The sequence below is a fragment of the Apteryx rowi genome, unplaced genomic scaffold (assembly GCF_003343035.1).
Source record: "Apteryx rowi isolate R43461 unplaced genomic scaffold, aptRow1 scaffold_89, whole genome shotgun sequence".
Taxonomy (NCBI): Eukaryota; Metazoa; Chordata; class Aves; order Apterygiformes; family Apterygidae; genus Apteryx; species Apteryx rowi.
The window spans coordinates 1805064-1817422 of NW_020451193.1; positions in this window are offsets into that span (position 1 = coordinate 1805064).

The following is a 12359-nucleotide window of genomic DNA, read 5'->3' on the forward strand; positions in this document are numbered from 1 at the left end:
TATCATATTGATTTGGCAGTGCTCTTTTGTTCCAGTTTCAATGAAATTGAACTAAATATATAAAATAAGAGTTACTTGAGAAGAAAATAAGGATCTGTATTTTCTATACAAAACATTGTTTATAGGAAGCATGCAATGAAGATGTATAAAGGTCTGATATAAGGCATGATAGGAATAAATCCTTCATATGAAAGCATGAAGCTTTTTTGTCTAAGTATGTTAGCTTTTATTTAAAGGAAGCCAGTATGTCTTGTTTGATCACATGGGATGCATCCTACATTATGCAGCAGAAAGTAGCTGTTCATGTCTTCTGGTCGTGGATGAAAGCATTAAGTAATGCAGAGTTGAGGAAGTGCTTCTTTTGGAACCTTTGGCCAGCAGTACATGTCTAATGATTTCCACTTTCCAGTTATATTTGCTATCTCTGTGAATATACCATTTTAAACACTATGAAATGGTTACAAATTACTAGTCAAAAGCTCATTCTGTACCATGCCAAGCACCTTATAGAAGTCTAAATATCTGATAGCTATATCCATATTCAATAAGAGATAGTTACAGGAGAACYGAATATTTTACCATAGACTTTTATGACACAATCTAGATCCATAAATATAATATGTTATTGTTAGTTATATGGTAATTATTAAACTGAGCTATATATCAGCCATTCCATCACTTCCTTAGCTCCTGTGTCATCTTATTTCACTACGTTTAAGTATATGTCATGAACTACATTTCTGGTTGTGTAGTAGTGCTTGGTGTTCTGAAGTACTGAAAATCAGATCTAATGATCTAGAGAGCCTTTGACCAGCTTTTCAAAATTGCTGAATGCAAGTCATCATCACTGATGTCTTGAAAGTGTTCAGTGGCTGTAGCTGCTTTTAAATATTATCCTTAGTTTATTTTGGGAAAATATTTGATCCTGTCACATAAATATGGCTGTGTATTTGGGGGGGAGGAGCCAACAGACAAAATTATTTCTTCCCTTTTTCCTATTATGAGTTTCAAACATTATCACCTAATAGAGGATCAGTGTTTTGAAATTGCCTTTTTTTCTGATGAAATGCTCCTTTTTGTTCAGCTCTGGCTGTATGTTTTTTCCTTTTTTAGAAATTTAGATTTTTGCCTGGGGTTCAATAGCGTTCCTTATTGATGTCTATAACTTGAAGCTTCTGGTTTATATTAAGTGCTACCATGTTTTCTTTCACTTGTTCTATGTATGTATGGCCCAGTCATATCCTCGGGAAACTGAACTTTTCTTTACACCTTACCAATGGGCCTGAATACCTTGATCAGTAAAATGAAGTTTCCACACAAAACTCATGTTTTGCTTACTGTTTGAACTATATCTTCCAGCTTTTTGACAGGCATCATGAACCAGATGTTCTGATTATAACATGTTTCATTATTCCTTTACAATGTATCTCTAAGCTTCACTAGGTGTGGTMTGTGGTTATGTTACGTATATATGTCAACCCATATTAAAAACAAGAAATTTGAGAGTAGAAATAATGAAGATGCATATGTTTTATGATAGTGGCTGAGCTTTTTACAGATGTTTCTTTCCAAAAAAGTAAAAATTGGATGCATTTGTCATTCTAGCACACTAATTAAAAATAATTTTTAGAATAAAAAAATCCAGAGAAACCTCAAACCCTGAAACTAATGGATTTTGGACTAGAATATCTTTCTATGATGTTTTATAGCTTGATGTACTACTTCCTGCTTTTAGAGGGATTTTTCCCTGTCATACAAAACTTGCAAGTAGGTCAGAATATCAGGCAAGCTCTAGGGGGGAAAAAAAACACCAGAACACTATCATTAAACTACTGAACCCAAACAGCTAAAGGTTGGTGTTTTGCCTTAATTCCATTTTTCTTGACACTTAATTTCTTGTGAATGTTATTTTGCTGCCAAGTGGTCTTTCTGTTATCTAATGGATAAGAGTATTTAGTGTGAAGCAGTGCATTAATCATATTGAACAATGATGTATCAGGCTGATTTGCATTCCCCCCCCCCATCTCCCCAAATCCTTCCCTGGGATGTAAAAAAATGGATATACTGTATATTCTGAAAGTCAGCACATGACTTGTTTGAATGTGAGAGCACCAAAATTCCTGTTTGGGGGTTGGTGGATGTGTTGTTTGCCACTTGTGCTTTTGTTAGCGCCAATGTCAAAAAACTTAGTTGCTGATTTGACTCAAAATTTTGTTTCAAGCATGTGAAACTTTCTATGGCCTAGGACAATTTTACATGGGTTAGAGCATAAGGATGAACAATGAAAATTAGCAGCATTCTTTAAAATACAGCAAGCGAGATGTTTCTCTGTCTGAATGTTTTCTTGGATTTGAGATGAACTGTCCTGCTGGCCTGTGTATGGCKCTCTATATTAAAGAAGGATCTGGATTTCTATATTAAGAATATGGTTTAAGGGAAAGGCTGTGGTTTTAGGTAGTTACACTGCTACGTTGCTTTAATGAAACATAAATCAAGAAGAAAGTCAGATAAGCCACTATAATACCTTTAAGTGTGTAAGACTCATCTAAGGAGGAAAAATAGGGCCTACATGGCATATGCTGTAAATTAGCCATTTCTTCAGAAACTATGTATTGTATAAAACCTTTGAGAAATCTTATAGTCCTGGCATAAGCCACTTTAAGGTTTTCTCTCAGACTTGCTGGATTTTTGGACTTGTGCCTCTTGAACAAGTAGTGTTTTATTTACAGAGCAGTGGCTGTTTTTATATTTCTGCTTTGTACAGAACTAAACACTTTGTCATCACTTGTTTAATATGCTGTAACATATTATTTAACATTTAATGAAGGTACATCTTATTGTTCCTGCTGTAATGATTGTAAATTAATTTTATCTCCATCCACACTTAACAGTTTATTGCCCCAACATTGTTATCTAGGGAATAGCTAGCTGTTGGAAGAGAACAGGATGATTTTTCCTCTGGCATAGGCATGATATTTATGGAACTGAGATGGTTTTGATTATATTCTGACATAACTATTTAGCAAGTAACAATAACTTAAAACAATGATTTGTGCTAATATTAATTTGGAGAGTGTACCAGTCTCCAGTTCCCTGCCCCAGAAGAAATGACAGAAACAGTCGAAAATGTAAATATAATGGTGCCCTTCACTAGTACAGAGAAAGTGAAAAGGCTTACCCATTTAAATATGGTGCTTAGAGGTGAATGAGTAATTTGTAATAGAGGGCAGATAATTTACCAATTTACTTAAGAGGTTGTTGTTGTCATCGCTTCCTGTTCAGATTATCTGGGAACAGGGTACTGTGGTTCAAAGTGGGCAATGAATAGTTTTCAGTGTTGGGAATTGACATCTATGTGGTAATTTACATAATCTGAAACCTTTTCTGGGCCTTAATCTGTCATGCCCAGAGAAGTTTGTATCTTACAACATAGCAGAAGACAGCCAAAACAAACTCCACCAAGACTTGTTATTTTGTGAAAACAATTTGTGTGTGTTTGCCATCAAGTCTGTGTGCCTATCCCTGTTTCAAGAAAGACTTAATTCTGTTTAAAGAGTCCAGCTATGTAAAGTAGGTCTAATCTTGAGTTAAATTTCATAAAAGGCATGTCAAAATGTCAGTGTACTTCAACATTCTCCATATTTTAAAAAGAAGAATCTTTTAATGTTGTGCCTCATGAGGAAAGGCTGAGAGCTGGGACTGTTCAGCCTGGAGAAGAGAAGACTGAACGGGGGGATCTTATCAACGTGTACAAGTATCTGAAGGGAGGGTGTAAAGAGGATGGGGCCAGACTCTTTTCAGTGGTGTCCAGCAATAGGATGAGAGGCAACGGGCTCAAACTGAAACACAGACGCTTCCATCTGAACATGAGGAAAAAACTTCTTTACTGTGAGGATGACAGAGCACTGGAACAGGTTGCCCAAAGAGGTGGTGGAGTCTCCATTCTTGCAGATATTCAAAAGCTGTCTGAATGCAATCCTGGGCAACGTGCTCTAGGTGACCCTGCTTGAGCAGGGGGGTTGGACTTAGATGATCTCCAGAGGTTCCTTCCAACCTCATCCATTCTGTGAATTCTAATGTCTATAAATTTCAAATACCCTTTTCCTAAATAGTATTCAGCTTTTCTTTAAATTTCCTGATATGTCTGTATTTATCTAATAATTGAAGAACACTGGCACTTTTCTCAAGATATGCCTACTTCCAGTGTTCAATGTTATCTAGAGTGGACTGCTTCTGGAAATAGCTATCTGTTTAGAAACAATGGATGAAAACCCTTTACAAGAAATTAAATCTCTAGTTTTTGACATGTCAAACTTTTCTTATTTTTGTTCATATTTTGAAAGCATTTGCCTACAAAACTTGGCTTGCCTCTGAAACTTAACCTCTAATCAGAAGTAGAATCCAGGATTATCGTTAAATAACTGGAACTGAAAATTGTCTTACGCGAGTATAAATTTTGAAGTTCTGTCTCACTTAAATTCTACAGTAAATTGGAGACAAAAAGCAATGTGCAGAGACAGTAATCACAACAAGATTTTAATAGTCAAACTCTATGACAGGAAGAATGTATTGTTCTCTTTCAGCAAAGACATTCAGCACTATCCAATAAATCCAACTAGTTTTATTAGCACTCCACTACAGGAAGCTAACAGGTTTCTTAATGGTTAAATAATTTTTACAGCAGGTATGTGAAAACTTTGCAGCATTTTCTAGTTTGTCTGCACCCATGCCAGAAATGCCTTATAAATTAAAGTCTTAATTTCTGAGTRGATTTTGAAATATCAGCATGAACTATTGTGTTTTATTTCAATAACTTTTGTCAAATGAACTTGCCTTCTGTGAGAAGATGCTTTGTCAACTTCATCCTTCAGTGATATTGATGTTATGAATCTCGGCAGATCTTTGAACTGACTGGTCATTGTGTTAACTATCCTGATATGTCCCGATACAAAATATGATGAACAGGGATGGTGTGTTGAAGTGTCAGGATGGAATAGAAAAAAATGGTGTGTTATAAAACAGCTTAACAGAGGAGCAAGATTGCTCTAGGCCAGTTGACGTTGCCTATAAGGGATTGATTCCTACAAGGGAATAATGAACTCTCCAGCTCTTGTTTAGATAGAAGCAGTTGTAGAGTCTGTCAAATCTTCCCCCCAGGAGATAAGGCAATACGGTGGATCTTTCTTCTCTTTCTCTGGAAGCAAGAGCAAAAGTTGAAAACCAAAACTAGCTTAAATACACTAAGTTTTCTTTCATGTTTATTGTGGAAGAAGAGTGGGGAACAGGGTGGGGAAGAAGAGTGGCCTGGATTTGTCTGTACCTCTATCTGATGTTGATGGCTTTCTCCAAGAATATAAGCAGGCATCTTAAAATTGCAAGTTTCTGAGATTTGGTGTATGTGACTGAGGCAAGACCTTGGGAGCAAGCTAGTTCAGAAAGACACTAGACCTCGTGGTTATGTGACCTATTCATTAGCCTGTTACAACAGGTTACTTAGTGTCCTTTAGAAGGTGGTAATTTCTTGTAGGGGACTAATACCTATTTCCAACTGCTAAGAAACCAGCAGAGGCCTCACTAGCTCAATCCCACATTAAGTGAAGAAATGACTGTGGTATATACTGAGAATAGCTTAAGGTGATCACACAAAATGGACTTCATATCTAAATTATTGAAACATGAAGATTTAGGCTTCTTTAAGTATCCAATCATTCTTGCTCAGTACAAAAGTTGATGTGTGGGCAACTGACTTGGACTCACCTGAAACTTATGGAATGCGCTGTTTGTGACCTCAGAGTTGATAGGGATTAAGCAGTGGCCATTACATGTGTATTAACTGCGTTTATCATGTCACCAAGTGTCTTTCTCCTGTGCTTTTGCCCCCCAAAAGGGTTTCATGTGAAAACTCCTTAAATGCTCATTCAGTCTTTCTCAGAAAACAGAAATGCAAATTGTGAGCTGATGTTAGGCTTTCGAAGGTGATCAAACTAAATTRAGTGAACTAAGTTTGAATCCTAAAAGGAGAATATAGCTCTTTGAGGGAAGGTTGCTTGAGTGGGGGGGAGTATTCATTCCTAGTTTGCTGTTAGTTTTGCATAGATATCACGGCCCAAGCCACACTTGTGCAAATGGAATTTGATACAGAAATCTCAGCAGAAGCTCAAGTCATATAGTAACACTTCCATCTTGAAACTTATTTCTTTTCTTTACACTTTGTTCTGAACTCTAAAGTGCATTCTAAATATGAGCTGTGCGAAACTTCTGCAGTGATTTTATTTCCAATTCTGTTGGTAGATACTAAAAATATACTAAAACATTCTACTAATGTTAAGATCTTGCAGTCACATGAGGTAATTTGCAAGTTTGTACCAATTCATGAAAATTATTTATAATGCAAATTTGATCTTGAAAAATTTCATTTCACAGTACCTGGCTTTCATTACTGCAAGAGATTTTTAGCATACCTTGTTGACAAACTTGGCTAGAATAAGTATTACTGGGATAGAGGATTCTTCCTTATTGCTTTTGAGTATCRCATCTTTACTTGCAGTGACTTTGTGAAAGCCTTTCATATCTTTCTCTCAACACAGATCAAATATGTGGGCAGCCTGCACTCAGATGGAGTTCATGCCTACAAGGACACCCAATTTGGTCTTGGAAAGTTCATGTTTTCAGCTGTTCCTTTGAATCTGCCAGTTCAGGTAAGTTGAATAGAGCATGTGTTTAGTTCTGCAGGATTATAGTTGCTCAGAGTTGTGTGATGAGGTATTTCCTTTTGAGCTTTTTAAGCTTTTCAGTATCACTGAAAGTATTGTGTCAGACAGTGGGTTGAATGTATTAATAAACTTGCAAGACAGTGAGGAACTGAGCCTGTTCCATGAAAGGTACTGGAGTAGATCTGTTGATCTAGTAGTCTTAAAGACAAATGAAATATTCAGAGGAATGCAGAAATTAGAGTAACCAGCTGGTGTGTGTGTGGGGGGGAGGGAGACAGTTTGAGCTGACCAGTTTAAAGGATTCAATTAAGTGGTAGTCAGACTTATACGGCTTGCTCTAATCTCCAAGAATCAATTGCTAATGAAATTATGAGGCTACACTATATAGATTTGTCTGTAGTATGGGATAGCTGTAAAGTCCAGTGCATGCTAAATATAGTGTACCCTCTGTAATACAGTTCAACTGCTGGAAGATAATCATCATTTTAAAACTCTAGAGTTGGAAGGATATTCTTACTGAGCTTGCTGTGAGTGGTTAAAGATTCTTGCATGCTTCTGCTGGCTGAAGCACCAACACTGTGTGCTTCTGAACCTTCTGATGCAGCAACTGCATTGATCTGTGCCATTAAAGTTGTTCTTAGTGAAATAGGGCCTTTTCAAGGACAAGTCAAGGAAGAAGAACCAGCATCAGAATCCTTTAATTCCCTTTTCCACATCCCCCTGGAAGAGAAACTTCATGCCAATTTCACTGCAAGTTGGTGATGTTTCCTTTATCGTCCAGAAAGCCATATAACTTATGATCAGAAGCATGGTCTGTAGTTACATGTTAGCTGTTTAAAAAAATTCTCCTGCTTAGAACTGCAAATAAATGATTAAAACTTATTTTTATCTCACAGAAACAAGCAAGTTCAGCATGATCCAACAACATGATTTGCTAGCAGAAAAGTCTGGTATAACATACTGTACAACTGTACTTGTGCCATTATAATCTCAGATTCTGTTAAGGTTATGCTGCTGGCAGATGAGTATGATACTTCTGTGGACAACCTGCAGTGCTGCAAGGGATAGTCTTGGTAATTCAGTGTGACGCTTGTCTCAGTTTGTACTGCTACTGTTTCAGAAAAACTTTAGGAAACACTTTAATCACAGAGGTTTCTCAGAATATAGGCTTTTCCTCTTCAGGTTTTGCAAGAAGAAGATACTAACTGAGAACATTGGACAATATTGGGTACTGGGAGGATCAGTTATTTCTTTCCATAGAACAATGTTTCCCTCTAATTTGGCTTCTGTACTCATTGTGCTGTATATCCATTTCAAAATATTTTGTTTTAATCATGTCTGCACTTTAACAAAGCATAATATATTCCTTTGTCTGTATCTCAATTCTGCAAATATTTGTAGACATGAGTAATATTAGCTATATGGGTACTTTTAGGGGAACAAATAAAAGTAATTTCCTGAATAAAAAGCCTGCAGAACTGAACTTACAGGTTCAGCTCTTGGGAAAGTGTAATGCTTACTCTTATGTATCTGAAGCAAAGTCATTCTCTCAGGTACATAAAGCCAAAATATGCCTATACTTCATAAGACTAGAACCAAATTTCCAAGATCCTTCAGGAATAGTCTGTTGGTACTTAGCTGTCAAGAAAATAGAGGGAGAGGCTTCACTGTTACTCCTGAAGTATAAAAACTTTGCTTTGAGTTGAGCCAAAATATGCTGCTTCAAGTGAGTTCCATGAAACACAATCTCTTCTATGGCTTGGCAGCTCAGCCTGAATCTGTTTGTTCTCCTGTAGGCTGAGCACTATGRAAGAACACCTTCCATCACCATTTATCTACCTAAATCCTATCCAATCTGTCAGTTGTCTGATAGTGTATGAAGGAAAGTACAGTTGTGGTGGCTGTAATAGTTTGGGTGAGATAGGGATATCAGACTTATAAGAGTCACTGTAGACAGTGTGCCTTTCTTTAGAGACTTGAAAGAAAGTTTTCAGATCAGTTCAATGTGCTGAAACACCTCAGTTCCTGGAATATCAAACTATTTTTGTTTGAAATACTTTGACATTTTCAAATTGGTATTTCTAATTTCATTAATTTAAAAGGTCAGTTTTAATCCACAAATACTGAAATGTCAACTTTCTTCAGGAGGGGTAGGCAGCATTTCACTCTGCCTTTGTTACAAAATAATTCTGGATTTTTGTTTTAGAGAGAAATATTACAAAGTTCTGGGAAGTCCTGAGAACAAAAGCTTAAATAAAGAATGCATGTAGCAGATGTAGTTAATAAAGAAACAAACTCAGTTTTGCACATTTTTCAACTTTTAACTCATTCTCATTATTAAGCTTTAGTTTTGAATGTAATAATAATTAATATCCATGGACTGGGTTGTTTGTGTTATTTAGGAATTGAAACTGTAGTTAAAATTAAGAATGTATATGAAGATGGATTTTAAAATTTTAGTTTGGCATTCAGCTTTTTGTTGTCACTTATTTTACGTGGGAAGGAACAAGAAGACTTATCCAGCTGAGTAAATGTATTTTAATTGACATAGTGATAACTGACATGTTACGCTGTTACTTACTGTATATTTCTATTTTTGCATTTATTGATGAAAGACTATAGTTCAAATAATATTAACTATAGAAGATGCAACCTCTGAAACTTATGAAATTAGCAATAAGAAAGATAGGGCTACTTAAAGGCAAATTTCCAGACTGATTCTACTCTTACAGTAGATTCTTCCTTCTAAACAATTCATCTTTGCCTTTTAATTTTAGATTCTTCTCCCACCTTCCCCTTTTCTCCCAACAAACCCTGATCCATTAATTGAAATTGTTGAAAACATTTCTATCAATTTTAGCAGATCAAGGCTATACCTTTKTCTGTCTTTGCAACTTATCTCCAGTTTCAAAATCCTTTCACTCTGAATCTTTCTATTTAAAACACTTCTATCACAYCTTGTTTTTTTTCTTTCTTTGTATTTTCTATTTCTTTTGGCTACCATTAGGTCAAATAGGGTTTCAGCTTAATCACTCTCATCTGTGATAATCCCATGAAAGTGGAGAGTTCTAGCAAACATTGAACTATCACTTTTTTGATTTGATTTCTCTGTGCAGCCATTAGCATATTTTTTCTTACTTCCCTTCCTCCCCCTCACTTTGTCAGAGGATACAGTCACTGCTCTTGTCTGCCCACTTCCTTATCTTCATGTCCTTGTTCCTTGCAGATACTTTTCTGCTTCAGAACAGCCATTTGTTCTTTCATCCCCTTCCTTTGTGTCTTGTCTACTATATGTGAAGTTGTTTGCCTAGCAATCTTAATTCTGGTACTTCCTCATCTTTGAGTGCTGTAGTTTGAGCTATTTATAGTGTGTGGCAATGGTGACCTCATAGATGTCTCAGCAACAGCTGAGATTTGTGATGTTTGGCATACCTTGAATAGAGGCTGTTTGTACTGTCCAAACCTACATTTACAAAGTTTCTTTCTCAAAGAGCTTACTTAAGACAATGGTGGATAAAGGTGAGCATAAGGGAAGAGATGCTAATAAACTTGGACTGATCTTTATGCAAAAACTATCTGACGCTTGCCAAATTTTATACATAGAAAAGTTTTAATATGAAGATAGTCAATGATCTAGCTTGCAAATATGTACAGGGCACTCTTCCCTAGTATGAAGAGAAATATGTGAGAAGAGTATTTACAAGAAATCTTAAGTGATTTGGTGAAGATTGGCTTCACAGACTTATAAGCAATGTTCTAGTGGTGAATGACTAGTAACAAGTACTGCACATTTGAGAGCTTGGGTGTGTAACACCAATTTTAACATGAGAAAGGATTGTAAAAGAACTGTTTAATCTTGATCAAAACAATAAATCAGGAAAGCACAGCTGCTGAGCGCAGCTAACAGAGGCAGCGAACAGACACAGCAGTTTGCACAGCAGTGTTTGGGCTCTGASTAGAACTTGAGGATCTTGTTGGAAGTTGTGGGCTTTCTGAGGACCCCCGAGGAACTAGAAGGTGATTCCTGTGAACAGGAAAGGGGAAGCTAGGCAAGGACAACTGCAGGAGGCCTTGACTTCTCCTGGGAAAAGCTCCTGGGAAAAGCTCTAGCTAGGAGTGGCTGCTGCTAACAAGCTCTCTTGGTTGCCCTTGACCAGAGGGAGTTGGGGCCTTGATTAGGGCAGGTCAAGCACCCTCTTAGCCAGTGCTAGGGAGAGGCCTATATAAGAGCCAGGCCTAGAGCACAGCTCCCAGAGGCAGCGAACAGACGCAGCAGTTTGTGCGGCAGGTTGCACAGCAGGGCGCACGAAGGAACCGTCGCTTCTGTTCCCTGTGGTGTACGTTTCCTCAGGTATGGTTGTGACATGCTGCAGAGCGCGTTCCCCAGTGGCTGTTGGAGTTGCTGTGTCAGAGGCTGGGACCCAGACCGACCCTCTGACAGCAGATGCGGCTCTACAGGTCTCAGGCTGCAGGGAGTGCTTGGGGCCTCTCCGGGAGGCCCTCGCTGGCAGTCAGCTCTCCTGCAGGAGGTGTGCTGCTGTTGATGAGCTGTGTTGTCAGGTAAGGGAGTTACAGGAGGAGGTCAGTAGGTTGCGCAGCATCTGAGAAGATGAGCAAGAGATAGACAGGGTATTCTCGGAAACTGTGCAGCTTCAGGAGTCCTGACCCCCCACAGCAGTGGAGTTGCTGGAGGGCTCTGTGCTGTGTGAAACGGTACATCATAACATCGTAGAAGAAGGCTGGAAACTGGTCACCGCTTGTGGGAGGAGAAAGGTTCCTACTCCTCCTGAAGACCTGAAGCTGAAGAACAGGTTTAGTGCCCTCCAGGATGAGGAGGAGATGGGCATGGCTGCAAGGGAAGTACCTGGGACAACAGACCCTGTGCCTTGCTGGAATGCCCGGAAGAAGCGGCGGGTGATTGTTGTGGGGGACTCCCTGCTGCAGGGGACGGAGGCATCTATCTGCTGACCTGACCTCATGTCTAGAGAGGTTTGTGGCCTGCCAGGGGCTCGTGTGAGAGATGTCATGGAAAGACTGCCAAGGCTTGTCCGTGCTTCGGACTGTTACCCACTGCTGCTCTTCCATGTGGGTGCCAATGACACCAAGGGCAAACTGGAGACCATCAAGCAGGATTTCGGAGCTCTGGGGATGGTGGTCAAGGGTCTGGGAGCCCAGGTCATCTTCTCCTCAATCCTGCCAGTGAGGGGGATGGATGAGAGGAGGAGGAGATGGACTTTCCAAGTTAACAACTGGCTGCGCCGCTGGTGTTGGCAACAGGGTTTTGGTTTCTACAACCATGGGACCCTGTTKGAAGATCGACAACTGATGGTGAGAGATGGGATCCACCTCACGAGGYGGGRCACRYRKGTCTTTGCCMACAGGTTGGCCARCCTGGTAAGGAGGGCTTTAAACTAGGAAAGATGGGGGAAGGGGAGAGTTATAGTGACAGGGTAGCTGACAAAACACTGCTGAAGTCAGGATGCCTCCAGTGGGTGCATGAAGCCAGGAAAGTGCGCATGGGATGTGGCTATGGAGGGTCCTCTTGTACCCCTCCTGGGAAACCTGCATGCTCAATCACCTCTCTGAAATGCCTGTACACCAACATTTGCCATGCAGCATGGCAAATAAACAGGAAGAACTAGAGAT